Source organism: Oreochromis aureus, linkage group 22 (assembly GCF_013358895.1).
Source record: "Oreochromis aureus strain Israel breed Guangdong linkage group 22, ZZ_aureus, whole genome shotgun sequence".
Taxonomy (NCBI): Eukaryota; Metazoa; Chordata; class Actinopteri; order Cichliformes; family Cichlidae; genus Oreochromis; species Oreochromis aureus.
In genome coordinates this window covers 1,434,346-1,447,934 of record NC_052962.1, presented here as the reverse complement: position 1 = coordinate 1,447,934, position 13,589 = coordinate 1,434,346, and the positions used below count along the sequence as shown (strand labels likewise).

General features: G+C 41.3%; 1 pseudogene; it reads left to right on the top strand.

Moving 5' to 3' along the window:
• The first annotated feature begins 759 nt into the window (after positions 1-759).
• Positions 760-13,589, top strand: part of LOC120435469 — a 46,211-nt pseudogene continuing 33,381 nt past the window's right edge.

The window sequence follows — 13,589 nt, the reverse complement described above, 5'->3', positions numbered from 1 at the left end:
TACCGCATAGTAGATAAGACAGACACAAGTATGGAAAACTGAATAAATAGAGCAGGTAGAGCCAGGGCAAACAGGACCTGAATCCACATGATGTTGTTGTGTCAGAAAACAACCTGCAGCTGATGCTGACAGATGACAGCAAGTATGGCCCAGAACACACCAGTCAATCAGGTAGGGCAAAAGAACACAACAGGCAGCCAAAGCAAGCTTGTCTGACTATATTATGCTATATCTCCAAAAGTTGAATCTGTTCATCTGGACGTAGCGTTTTGTGGGAGAAACGTTTCGTCACTCATCCAACTGACTTCTTCAGTCTCAGCTGACTGCAGGTTTCCCCAAACCTTATAAACAGTACATTTGCATAATGACTTTACATCTGTCACCATCTTACAACGCTGTGATTGCAGCCATTCCCCAACTCTCTGTGAATGGTACTCATGGCCATTGATCAGTGTTCTTTGATCAGTGTTCTTTGATCAGTGTTCTTTGATCAGTGGGTTTTGGTCAGTGATTGTTGATCAATGGTCATGGGAATTTGCATAATTATGATTAAGGAACTGACCTCACAGCCCATTGTTCCTTCAGTGGGCTGGTTTCAGTCATTATGCAAATGTACTGTTTATAAGGTTTGGGGAAACCTGCAGTCAGCTGAGACTGAAGAAGTCACTTGGATGAGTGACAAAACGTTTCTCCCACAAAACGCTACGTCCAGATGAACAGATTCAACTTTTGGAGATTTACTTTCCTGGATGATTGAGAATGCATCAAGACGTTTTAACCCACTTTGGCAAGGACTGCCTAAAGCTTGTACGTCAGTATGAGCAAACAGCATGTAAGATGGCGGACTACAGGAACCACCTGAGATTCAGCCTCAGATGCCGACAAAACAGGATTACTCCTAAAAGTCTGCAAATGAGCTCTTCAGTTAAAGGCTTCCGGGCAACAAAAATCCTCCAGAAGGCACAGCATCAGTTGCTTAATGAACGGGTGAGGAAGACAAATTTTACCATCGACATGCTAAAATCTCAAGAGGAGCAGATCCGACGGAGACTGACTATGCTTTTAGATGAGAATACTCTTACAAAGGTCTTTGACTTCACTGAGAAGGCTCGTCTAGCACAGCACAAGAAGTCTAAGACCAGGCAACAAAGGAAGTTTGACTTACTTTTTGTACGTCGGAAACCACCACAAAATACGGAGAGTGTCCTCAGTGGCCAGAAGAGACAAGGATGCGACATGGAGGATGTGGACAAGTGGGTGAAGAATTTGTCTGACAGACAGCTTACCCAAACAGTGAAAAACATCCTTGCTAAAGGGTTGAATTTTGCCGTCACACCGAGACAAATCCCTCTAGTGGAGCTGATCACAGCCACAGAAACAGCAATTCGTAACAACAATATTGCAGAAGTGGAAGCAGAGCAACTACGGACAAAAGTTTCAGCCTGTCTCAGCAACGCAAAGCCCCCAGCATCCAACATCACCATGGAGGAGAGGAAGGCACTCACTTAGTGATGACAACAACATTATCATCCTTCCGGCAGACAAGGGTAGGCGCACAGTATTGCTTAACCAGAAAGACTATCATGAGAAGATTTTGTCACTACTCAGTGATGAAAATACTTATGAGCCCCTGAAAGGAAACCCAGGAAGCGGCTACAGGAAGAGGGTCATAGACTGTCTGAAGCAGTTAGAACAAGACAAGGCTATCGACCGGACCTCATACCACAGGCTGTACCCAGGGGAGTCTACACCAAGTCTGTATGGTTTACCGAAAATACATAAGCAGGGTGCACCTTTAAGACCAATTGTCTGCATGATCAACTCGGTCACCTATAACATCTCCAAGTTTCTGGCTTCGATCCTCAACCCGCTGGTGGGCAGCTCTGAACACCACATCCAGAACACCCTGGATTTTGTTGAGAAGGTGAGAGATGTCATTATGGAGGCAGATGAAACCATGGTCTCGCATTTATCGTTACATCTCTCTTCACTTGCATCCCAGTCACGGAAGCGTTGGAGGTAGTCCGTAAGAGATTACAGGATGACACCAACCTCAGCAACAGGACCACTCTCAGCATCGACCAAGTGTGTTTGCTTTTGAACTGTGTCTTCATTCCACCTACTTCACATACAAGGGTCAGTTCTACAGGCAGAAACATGGGTGTGCCATGGGCTCCCCAGTTTCACCCATCGTGGCCAATTTGTACATGGAAAAAGTGGAAAAGAGGGCTTTGCTATCCTACCCTGGAACACCACCAAGCCATTGGTTCAGATATGTGGATGACACCTGGGTGAAAATCAAATCTCAGGACGTACTACATTTCACGGATCACATTAACTCGGTGAACCGACACATCAAATTCAGCAGGGAGGATATGAAAAGTGGCAGGTTACCCTTCTTAGACTGTGAGATTTCCATCAGTAATGGGGGACATCTAAAAGCTGACGTGTACCGTAAACCTACACATACGGATCAGTATCTAAGGTTTGACTCTCATCATCCACTGGAGCACAAACTGGGTGTCATCAGGACGCTACAACACAGAGCGAACACCATCCCCACTGACACAGCGGCCAGGGAGGCAGAAGAACAGCACATCAAGAAGGCCCTGAGTAAATGTGGTTATCCCAGCTGGACTTTTGTCAAAGCTGGGAAGGCACCTAAAGAAAGCTCCAGCCGATCCAGGAGAGAAGGACAACCGCTGCCCAGGCGAAAACCTGTAGTGATCCCATATGTGTCAGGAGTATCGGAGCAGCTGAGACGCATTTTTTCTAAACACCGGGTCTCTGTGGCTTTTAAACCCCAAAGTACGCTGCGCCAAAAACTGGTCCACCCCAAGGATCGGGTCCCCCGACACAAACAGAGTAACATAGTGTACGCTGTTAAGTGCAGGAGGATTGCCAGGATTTATACATCGGGGAAACCAAACAACCTCTAGCGAAGCGGATGGCACAACACAGAAGAGCATCCTCATCAGGCCAGGACTCTGCAGTCTATTTACACCTACAGGCCAGTGGACACTCTTTCAATGATGAGGATGTACACATCCTGGACAGGGAGGAACGCTGGTTTGAGCGCAGAGTCAAGGAGGCCGTGTACGTGAAATCTCTGAATCGAGGAGGGGGCCTAAGGGTACATCTGTCACCATCTTACAATGCTGTGATTGCAGCCATTCCCCAACTCTCTGTGAATGGTACTCATGGCCATTGATCAGTGTTCTTTGATCAGTGGGTTTTGGTCAGTGATTGTTGATCAATGGTCATGGGAATTTGCATAATTATGATTAAGGAACTGACCTCACAGCCCATTGTTCCTTCAGTGGGCTGGTTTCAGTCATTATGCAGATGTACTGTTTATAAGGTTTGGGGAAACCTGCAGTCAGCTGAGACTGAAGAAGTCACTTGGATGAGTGACGAAACGTTTCGCCCACAAAACGCTACGTCCAGATGAACAGATTCAACTTTTGGAGATTTACTTTCCTGGATGATTGAGAATGTATCAAGACATATTATGCTATACTACACCTTTATCCACTAAACTGAGAAAAGATCAAGTCTTCCTAAGATCAGTCAATATCAAGAGAGCAGCAGCAGTAGCCAAATGTGCCAGCTTCAAATCCGCAGTCGTGTTGAGGGAGAAGAGGCAAGCATACGAAGGAAGTGAAGAGGTATTCCTACTAGGATGTTAATTCCTTCACTTCCATTGCATCGCTTCACTCATCATGTTGAAAGACAGCACACACTCTGAGCCATATGAGCACTTTTGTTAATGAAGTGACACTGAAAGAAGACCAAGTTCTCCAAGGAATATTTAGTTACCAAGTCTCAAATTACTGTTGAACTCTTGCCATGTGGAACTATTCTTTGCAAATGTACTTAAAACCAAGACTTGACACTCTGTTTAATGCACACTCTTTTTTTTGTTTTGTTATTTAATCGACTCACAGAGCCTTAAAAATATGGCTGGGGCTTCTTAAATGAGGCTTGCTGGTTTGAATTCAACATCCACAACAGATAATAGTAACAAGTAAAAATTTAGTTGTGAACACTTTAAAGATGAAAATGTGTTTAAACCAATAGATCGCTTCAATGACTTAGTAAATATGTGTTCAAATGTGTAATTTGGGCAGAAATAGAAAAAAGAAAAATGTATTATTTGACTTTATACACAAATTACAACACTGCAGGAGAGGCTGGATCCTTAGATGTGAGGTCAGTTAGTGATGAAGTCAGTGATATAAAATATGCTGTGAAAGAGCATCCACCAGTCCCATGTAACTCTAATGTATTCATATCTATTATTTTTCAGGTTGTCAAAAACCATTTTAAATGGACTAATTTGTTATATTCTTATATTTAGTGTTCAAAAATTATTTAGCATGCATTATTTTCCAGCTAGCATTTATTAATGTTTTATACATGTTTATTACATCTTTAGTGTTTACTTTTAAATATTTATTAATTATTGTTTTTGAGGCAGGCAGTTTAGCATTTTGCATAATTGTTTCCAGTTCATCATCAGAATTATTTAACACTGTTTTTTAATCACTCATTAACTTGGTATTAAAAAGAAATCAGGGCAGTTTTGCATTTTGCTGCCCTGATTCTTTTTCAGGTAATCATCACACTTCTTGAAGTATGCTTTAACAGGTTATTAATTTTGCATTAAATATAAACGGGCAGTTTAGCATTTTGCACCCTTGATTCTGGCTTCTTTCACAGGAACTACCACAGATATTTCTACGTAATCATCATGCATCTTGAAGTTTGCTTTAATTGGTTATTAACATGGTACTAAATAGAAACATCCGAATTAATCTCCCTATTAGTGATCACACATTCCTCTACTAATATGCATAATAATTATTAAACTTAAGACATCAGATAAGATGCTAATGTCAGAGCTGAAACTAGCAACCTCTGAGTTAAAGGACAAGTTAAAAATTCCCATTTATTTGATTAGCAACATGACTGGATATTCACTCGGTATTAAGAAGCTCCCTTTGAGAGAAAATACAGAATGGGAAAAACGATGTTAGTGCACAGGGGGTCATCTGATTGTTGGGGTTTCATTCTGATAATGTAGGGTCTTTAGACTACAATGAAAAGCACTTTGTTGTGAATTGGTGCTATATAAATAAAGATTAATTGAATGATAAAATGACAAACATCCTAAATATTTTGGTAATCATCTAAGTTTGTAAAGTCTTATGGAGGAGATTATGTTTTCGAACTATTTCTTGGCAAACCGTCACAGAGATGTACAGCTTCATGGATCCTTGTTTTCAAGGTGAGGTTGCCAAATTTGACGGGAATGTGGTGCAAGGAGGGTATGCATTACTCAAATAGGCACTCATTCAGGATTCCACCCCCTGGTTTTGACCATGCTAACAAAACCAGACTGCTTCCACTGGTCGTGTTGCTTGGTTTGTTCACAAAGTTCAAATTTTGTGAGGGTACGTCGCAGGTACAACAAACTCTGACGTCTTCTTTTTACAGTACGTGAAGCAGTGTCAGATGAACTGGAATTGCTACTGAGGGAGAGCATTATTGAATGCACAGATGTCTCTCCCTGGACTTCTCCTATTTTAGTCACAACAAGAAAAGACAGCAGTCCAAGACTGTGTTGATTTAAGTGAACCTAATAAAGCTTTTGTTGCCCACAGCCACCCCTTGACCCACAGGGATGAGCTTTTGAGTGAGCTCAGGGCTGCTTCTGTGTTTTCCACTATAGATCTGTCCCCTGCGTACCACAACTTGTACTGCATGAGGACAGTCATGACCTCACTGCTTTTATTACAAACAAACGACTTTTCCACTACTGCCGTGTTCCTAACAGTTTGGCCTCTGCTTCATCGGCATTCCAAAAAATTATTGAAACTGTGCTTAAAGTTCTACCCAGTGTGCATAATTATTTAGATGATGTAACTATTGCAGGATCTTCTCTGCAGGACACGATGAATGCCTGCGTGCTGTTCTCCAGCATCTTACAAACGCAGGTCTGACACTCAACATGTAAAAATGTTCATTTAGACAGTCCAGCCTCAGATTTCTAGATCTCCAAGGATGACACTCTTCCTGACACAGATCATAGCGCAGCCATCCGTGATGCCCCACCACCGGTGCTGGGGAGTAACGGAATACATGTACCAGTGTTACGTATCTAAAATACAAAATATGAGTAACTGTATTCCGTTACAGTTACCATTTAAATAGGTAATAATCAGAATACAGTTACTTTGTTGAAATAAATGGAATACACGGCAGTCATTTCCTGTTTCATGTGTTAGGCTATCCTTTCTTAATCGCTTCTCCAATTTTGGTGATTGAATCCAATTAGGCGCAGGTTTAGCTCAGTTGTATGAGCATGTAATTACATGGCTAATTGGCTGAGTGTGACCGGCAGCCCTTTTTTTTAAGAAATGTTTAAAAAAATTTAAAAAAATTTACTCATTTTCTATCTGGGATTAATACAGTTTATCTGATTCTGATTCTGATTACCGGAAACCCAAACAAAACACACAATAACAGGCTCTAAATTATATGTCATGTTAATGTTGGTGGCGTCAGTTACACAATGGACTCAGAGCCAGCACAACGGAGCCAGCAGTGCACGGGCAGGAATGCATTTGTTACTTGGAAATTCTGACACCACTTCATAAAAAGAATGGGACGGCAAAACTTCAGCACCTTCAGTGTACTATTGCTGTGTGAATTTTATTACTATAAATGAAGGCTACTCGCCACCGAGCTAACATTGTTAGCTGGGGTTAGTTCATAAATTGCAGACTGTTAGGCCGTTTCTAAATACTCAAGTACACGAGTCCGTACTCGCATTCTCGCTAGCCCGGACTTTGTAAGTTCACACGGGAGTCCAGACTTCCCAAGAAGGGTTGTTCTACAATTGGAACGGCAGTGTATTTGATGGCATCACAGCTCCATCCCCTCCTAATTTAACTGTGATTAATATTTGCAATGAAAATTAGACATGACATGAAAAAAATACACATGATGTAGTAGATTTCTTTAAGAAAAAAAATATAATTTAAAAAAGTATCTTAAGCACTTTGGCAAAATTCGCTTTTACTTATCATCTGTTTCATAATGTCTAATAAGCTCACTACATGACAGAAACACAAGCTTCATCTCTCTTAATAAACATAGTACACATGTATGCCTGAATAAAAACAAACAAGTGAGATGTTAGAACGCTTTTATTTTTATTGTAGTAATTACTCAAAACTTATAATAGACAGCTGGGGTTTGGAAGAGAATTGAACAAATATTTAAAATATAATCTGATCATTTTTGGAGCAGCCTTCAGGATCTGCACGTATTAACATGCTGTTTTTAGGGTTAGGTTTTTTGTTATACAGTAAATTCAACTGTGAAAGTTATAAAATACCCATTTACTTTGTTGGTTTTGAGCACTTAAATAACCACTTAACTTGAAGTGATGACAGTTAAGGTTATGGTTATGACGTCATATACATCAGGTAACTAAGGTTAATGTTCATCGATGTGATTTAAGGCAGCGGTCCCCAACCTTTTTTGTGCCACGGACCGGTTTATGCCCGACAATATTTTCACGGACCGGCCTTTAAGGTGTCGCGGGTAAATACAACAAAATAAAACCAGTACTGGTACCGAAAAAAAGAAGATTTATTCATAACACACGTGAAAAGACCCAGGAAAACCGAGTTAACGATAAAAACGATAACAAAATAACGCTGAAAACCGATAAAAACCCTGAAAACCATACATTTCACACCTGAGCCTCGACTCTTGCGGCCCGGTACCAAACGACTCACGGACCGGTACCGGTCCGAGGCCGGGGGTTGGGGACCACTGTTTTAATGGATACATGCAGTTTTTCAAGTAAGGGGGGATGTTGTGTTCACCACTAGGTGGCCTTTTAGGATGAGGCTGAGCTCTGAGGGACCGGAGAGTAAGAGCAAATGTGTGGGAAAATGCATCCCTTATGCTGCTGTACTGGAACTAATCAAGTGGCTATTAAAGCTGTTAAGAGGAATTCTTGTCTAAATGCTGTTTCTACTTCATGCTGACTTCCAAACTTAACACTATGGATAACTAAAAGAAATAAAGAATTTCCCATCTATTTAGTTCTCCTGTAATTGGACTGTTCTGCCAACTATGTGACAGGATGCTGAAACTTTGAAGCCCTGACTAAGTAACTGCAGCATGGTCCAAATCACTACGACCCAGCAGAAATACAGAGCAAAGTCGATAAGTAGGGCCGTAAGAGGACAGGGTGAGTTCAGAGCCATGTCCTTATTCTGAACAGGCATCATCTCTGCTAACTGCCCTAAAATAACCACTGGAATGTCATACATGTGAGGCATCAATCACTACGAGTGGCAGCAACATGCAAGGGTCATTCTGATTTGGTTTCAGAACAGACAACAGAAAATCACAATAAAAACAGGAACAAGTTAAAAAGACAGTAGTGCATCTGTCTATTAAGCAGTAAGCAATGAAAAAAATGAAGATGGTATTGCACGTGTGTCGAACATCAATTAAATGCTTGTTGAAACTCGTCTTTCTAGGGCATGATTTTCAGGAACAAAGTAAATGACTCTCGCCCCGCAAGAGAGTATGAAGACGATTTTTACAACACACACCCCTCCACCCCCAAAACTAGCCCTCTTATCACTGTCAAAGGGGAGACTGGGGGTGGCTACATGCCAGGGACAGTTCCCCTGCCAGACACAGTGGATGGGTACAAACGCTTGGCACAGTGTGGAAACAGATTTGCCAACAGCTACTCTGGCAACCATCGACTCTGAAGGTTCAGTGAGAGGTGAATCATCTATCACCAGAAGCAAACATAGAAATGCAATGACATACCATACAATACACACTGCCACGAGCTGCAGCTGCAAATATCATCAGCCGGAAACCGCAAACCAAAAAAATGGCAATTATAATATTAAGAACTAGCCAATGACAAGTCACCTATGTGTTTCTGTCCACAGACTGCTAAGTGGATACAAATATGTAAATATGAAACGCTTTGTTTTGTTTTAAATTAATGTCATTACATGCAACAAATCAGAAGGCCCATGTAAAATCTCCTTACTTTTACTAAATGAGTGAATCACCAACATTACCAGTATGACAGCTGCAGCAGTTAGTTCTCTTAAACACTTAGTTCACTAATACAGCAGTATTGAAGCTAATTTCTAATTTCACAAAAAAACTATTTTGTCTCAGTTTCAGAGATCCCTGTTATAAAGCCAGTTACTAATTTATGATATGTAATATAATCATATTTGACATGTCAACTTTACATAGTGAAATATTAACACTGAAATTAAAATCAGTTAGCATGATAATCATGGTTTTTGCATAAAGCACAGATTGCTGAAGTGGTTTAAACCTCCATCCGTTTCTTGGAGTCATGACACCTCCCTCAGGAGTGTTTCTGTGATCTTTCTGCTTCAAATGTTATCTGCCAGTGTGTCATCTTCACTTACACAAACTGTAAGTGCAGCGCATCTTACAGTTTACAGTTCACTAACAAACTAAAACAGACTACAGAGATGACATGCAGTCCTGTTGTTATAGCATGGAATAAGCAGGACACTATGTCAGTATCAGATTATCGGGGTTAAAGAAATAACTAATTTGTTATTAATGATTAATAATTAAAACAAAGTAAACTAAAAGATGCATACATGCAGAGCTAAAATTAGACAAATGTTTTATTGTTTCAGCCCCTCAAGAGAATAACTTTCAAAGATAACGTTCAAAGATTGGAAAACCAGCTAAGACAATGAAAAATCAAATATGATAGAAATTGATGTCAAAGGATGATTTGAACCTCATTCAAGAAATGCAACAGTTCCTTAGCCCACAGTCCACCTCCACTCAAGTATCATTAAAGTACCAGTTCATACCAGTTCAACCAGATTATTATATTATTATATTTAGTATAAACTGAGAGAAGCCAACCAGACAAGCGGCTATTTCGGTGCTCTATTTACTGCATGTATATGTGGTACTACTACTGCACGTCTGCACATACTTTATATAATTTATTCTGTATTCTGTATATGCTGTTTATTTATCCATTCCATCCATTCGCTTCCGCTTATCCTTTTCAGGGTCGCGGGGGGCGCTGGAGCCTATCCCAGCTGTCACAGGGCGAGAGGCGGGGTACACCCTGGACAGGTCGCCAGTCTGTCGCAGGGCCAACACACAGGGACAGACAACCATTCACGCTCACATTCACTCACACGTTTACACCTAGTGACAATTTGGATTATCCAATTAACTTATCCCCACAAGCTGCATGTCTTTGGACGGTGGGAGGAAGCCGGAGTACCCGGAGGGAACCCACGCAAACACGGGGAGAACATGCAAACTCCACACAGAAAGACCTGATGGTGGAATTGAACTCAGGACCTTCTTGCTGTGCGGCAACAGTGCTAACCACCGTACCACCGTGCCACCGTGCTGTTTATTTATTTATTGTGCAATGACAATAAAGAGTTAAAATACAATAAGGGCAATTTTATTCTTATATCAGTCAAAATTATTTAAACTACGTACAGAGAGAAATACAGATTACAGACTTAAAAATCAGATGCAAACTACATCTACTTTAAATCACCACATACATTTTATTACTTTTAATCAGTGTCTGAATCATTTTTGTGAGCATGTAGGAGCTTGGTGCTTTCACAAAAGAGCTGAACACTAAACATCTAAATTCACAGCTTAGCCAGGCTTTTCTGCAGATGACTGGAATTCAATCTTTCAACGCAATATTAAACTGAAAGATAACAGTCGCCTGAAGGTACAACATTAACACCTCAGACATTTAAGCATCTTCTAATATAACACTAAGGAGTTTCAAAAATAATGCTTGATTACAACCCCTAAGACACTGATAAGATCTTAAAAGGTAGTACTGTTTTTTAGTAAATCAGATTTACTAGGGGATGCATCAAACTTATAAATACTCCTCCCACCTCTCAGCAGGGAAAAGAAAACAACAGTGTGAGCCTAAGTCTGTTAACTTGACTTTACTTGTGTAGTTCATTATAGCTACAACTTTCTGTATATTAAAATCCAGCTATGTTCTGCTATTTAATAATATGTGTGGTTGCCTTAATTACCTTCAGAAAAGCCTCAAACAGGAATAAATTCCAGTAAGACGAACGGTGATGCAGAGGCAGCAGGAAGTTCAATGAAGGTGAGAAGAGAGGGAAGCAGCAGTCCTCACCAGAGGAACTACCGCACTGTAGCAATTATGTCAAATATAAATTCACATTTTTAGAAAGTTTGACAGATTTGCTGTGGAAGGAGAACCTCCGCAGCTGAGCTGCAAAACTAACATCAACTTTGCAAAAGTCTGATAAAGTTTAACTTTGCAACACTGAACATGAGCTTTTTGACTAAATGAGTGACAGCAATAACTGTAAGGAACACATTCTCAATTAGAATGTTTTGCCTTTATCATTAATTACAGAGTGTTCACACAAAACAAATAAGTACTGCATAAGAAGTAATTCAAGTGACAGGTTTTTAGGACACCTATGTTTGAGATACAGATTAGAAAGAGACAATAAGGGCGGAGCAAAAAGGTGGGAGACAAAGTGGGAACAAATTAGGTGTCATGGTTGGATGGTCGCCACCAGCCGACCTACCTATGTGTGTTTTTCCGTGTGTTGTTTTCCTGCATTTTCTCCCTCTCCATCTCCCGGGGTTTTGTTTACGGAAGTCGCCTCCAAATGCGACCCGGAAGTACCTCCGGCTGTAGTACAGCGGCGCACAGCCATTTCTAATTATCCGCCATCTTGTGAGGGCTATTTAACCACGGAGCTGGGTGACAGTCGGCGTGGGAATATTCTCCAAGCCTGGTAGTAGCACTGAGAGTCGTGTTATATGAGGACTGTGAAGAAGTGAACTAACCTTAGCTATACTTATTTCCTTAGGATAAAGGACGGAGAGGAAATCACTGGGGAAGGAAATCACGAGCACAGATTCACCTTGAAGGAGGACACGGGCGCACAATCACGCACAGCTTGGGACACGGGGAGAAACACACGAAGGACAACTCGCACATTGAACTGTTGTTTGAATCGTTTCTCACTGTAAATAAACACACTGCCTATTCTTTCCACAAGCTCTGCTTTTGGGTCCCTCATTCTACTCACCGTGACAAGAGGAAGAAAGTAGAACTAAATATAAAGTACCAGAGACAAGAGACTATCAAAATAAAACAAAAAAATAACAGAAGAAATATCAGAGCGCTTCCTAGTCCAAACAAAACAGAAAACAGTCTGGGGATTGACCCGGCAAAGGGGCAAGACAGGGAAGGTGAAGCAGTTTAGGAGGTCGGCCCAGCCACTGGGCTAGGTTCAGAGGCAGAGGCTGGTAACAGGGAGGAAGAGATGTTGGGGACCAGCCAGGAGGCCCACAACAGAACCAGAACCATCAGGAGGCTGACGGCAGCAGAGTTGACAGGATACCTCAGGGGGTTCAACTGTAGGCTGGTATCAGGGGGGTGCCATGTTCCTGGGTCTGTCACCCAATGTTTTGTGTTTCATTTATATTCTTTGAGTTATTCATGGTTCAGTTTCCTAGCCAAATCATTTGTATTTCTTATTCTTAGTTATTTTATTAGTCTTTGGGTTCTTGTTACTGTGCCTCTCCTGTGTTCTACATTTCATGTCTAGTCACTCTTGTCTTTGTGTTCATTCTGTGTTTCCTTTCTGTTTCCCCTGTCACTTTTGTTTTCATGTCTGTTTCTTCTCGGTCCCAGTGTCAATTCTCTGTTTTAGTGTGTCTCATGTTTCCTGTTTTATTTTGATAGTCCCTTGTCTTGTGTTCAGTGTATTCGGTTTTGCTTCCTCCCTGTCTCATTAAATCTGATTAGTCCCAGCTGTGTTCTCCCCCTGTTTCCCATCCCCTCATTATCCTCTGTGTATTTAGTCCTCATTCTTCCATTGTCTCTTATTGCTGTGTGTTTCTCCCATTGACTGTAGAAAACATGGACGACGCGACTCCGCCTCCTCCCATTGTGCAAAAATGAAGCCAAAATACCCCGCTTGTGGAGGCTGCCATCTTGCAAATTTGGAGCCAGAGTCTGCGCAGTAGTGACTTGAGGTGGAGCGACTGTGTAACGATCCCGCCCACACACCCGCTGGACATGACCGCAAACACGCCCCCCTACACTTTTTACGTAGCCCGGCTGCTCGAGTTTATTTGCTGGTTTACCGCGACTGACTCGTTTAATTAAGGTAAATACAACCATGTCACTGTTATAAAAAAGACACACAGCTTATCATCTTATAGTTCTAAAATCACTCTGTTGTTAATTCGTTAGCTAGATTAGCCGCTAGCATACGCACTGTGTTGGAGGCTTGTTGCTAGCTAGTTAGCGATGCTACACACCTGTTACTCTAATAGTCTGTGTTATTGAAGGATTCAGCACTTCTTATGTTTGTTTTTATCCATTTTTAGACAGCGATGAGATCATCTGCACACTCTACAGAGGCCCAGAGTTACTGTTAATATCAAAAATATAATGCTGTCCTTTGAGATTTTAACATAAGACT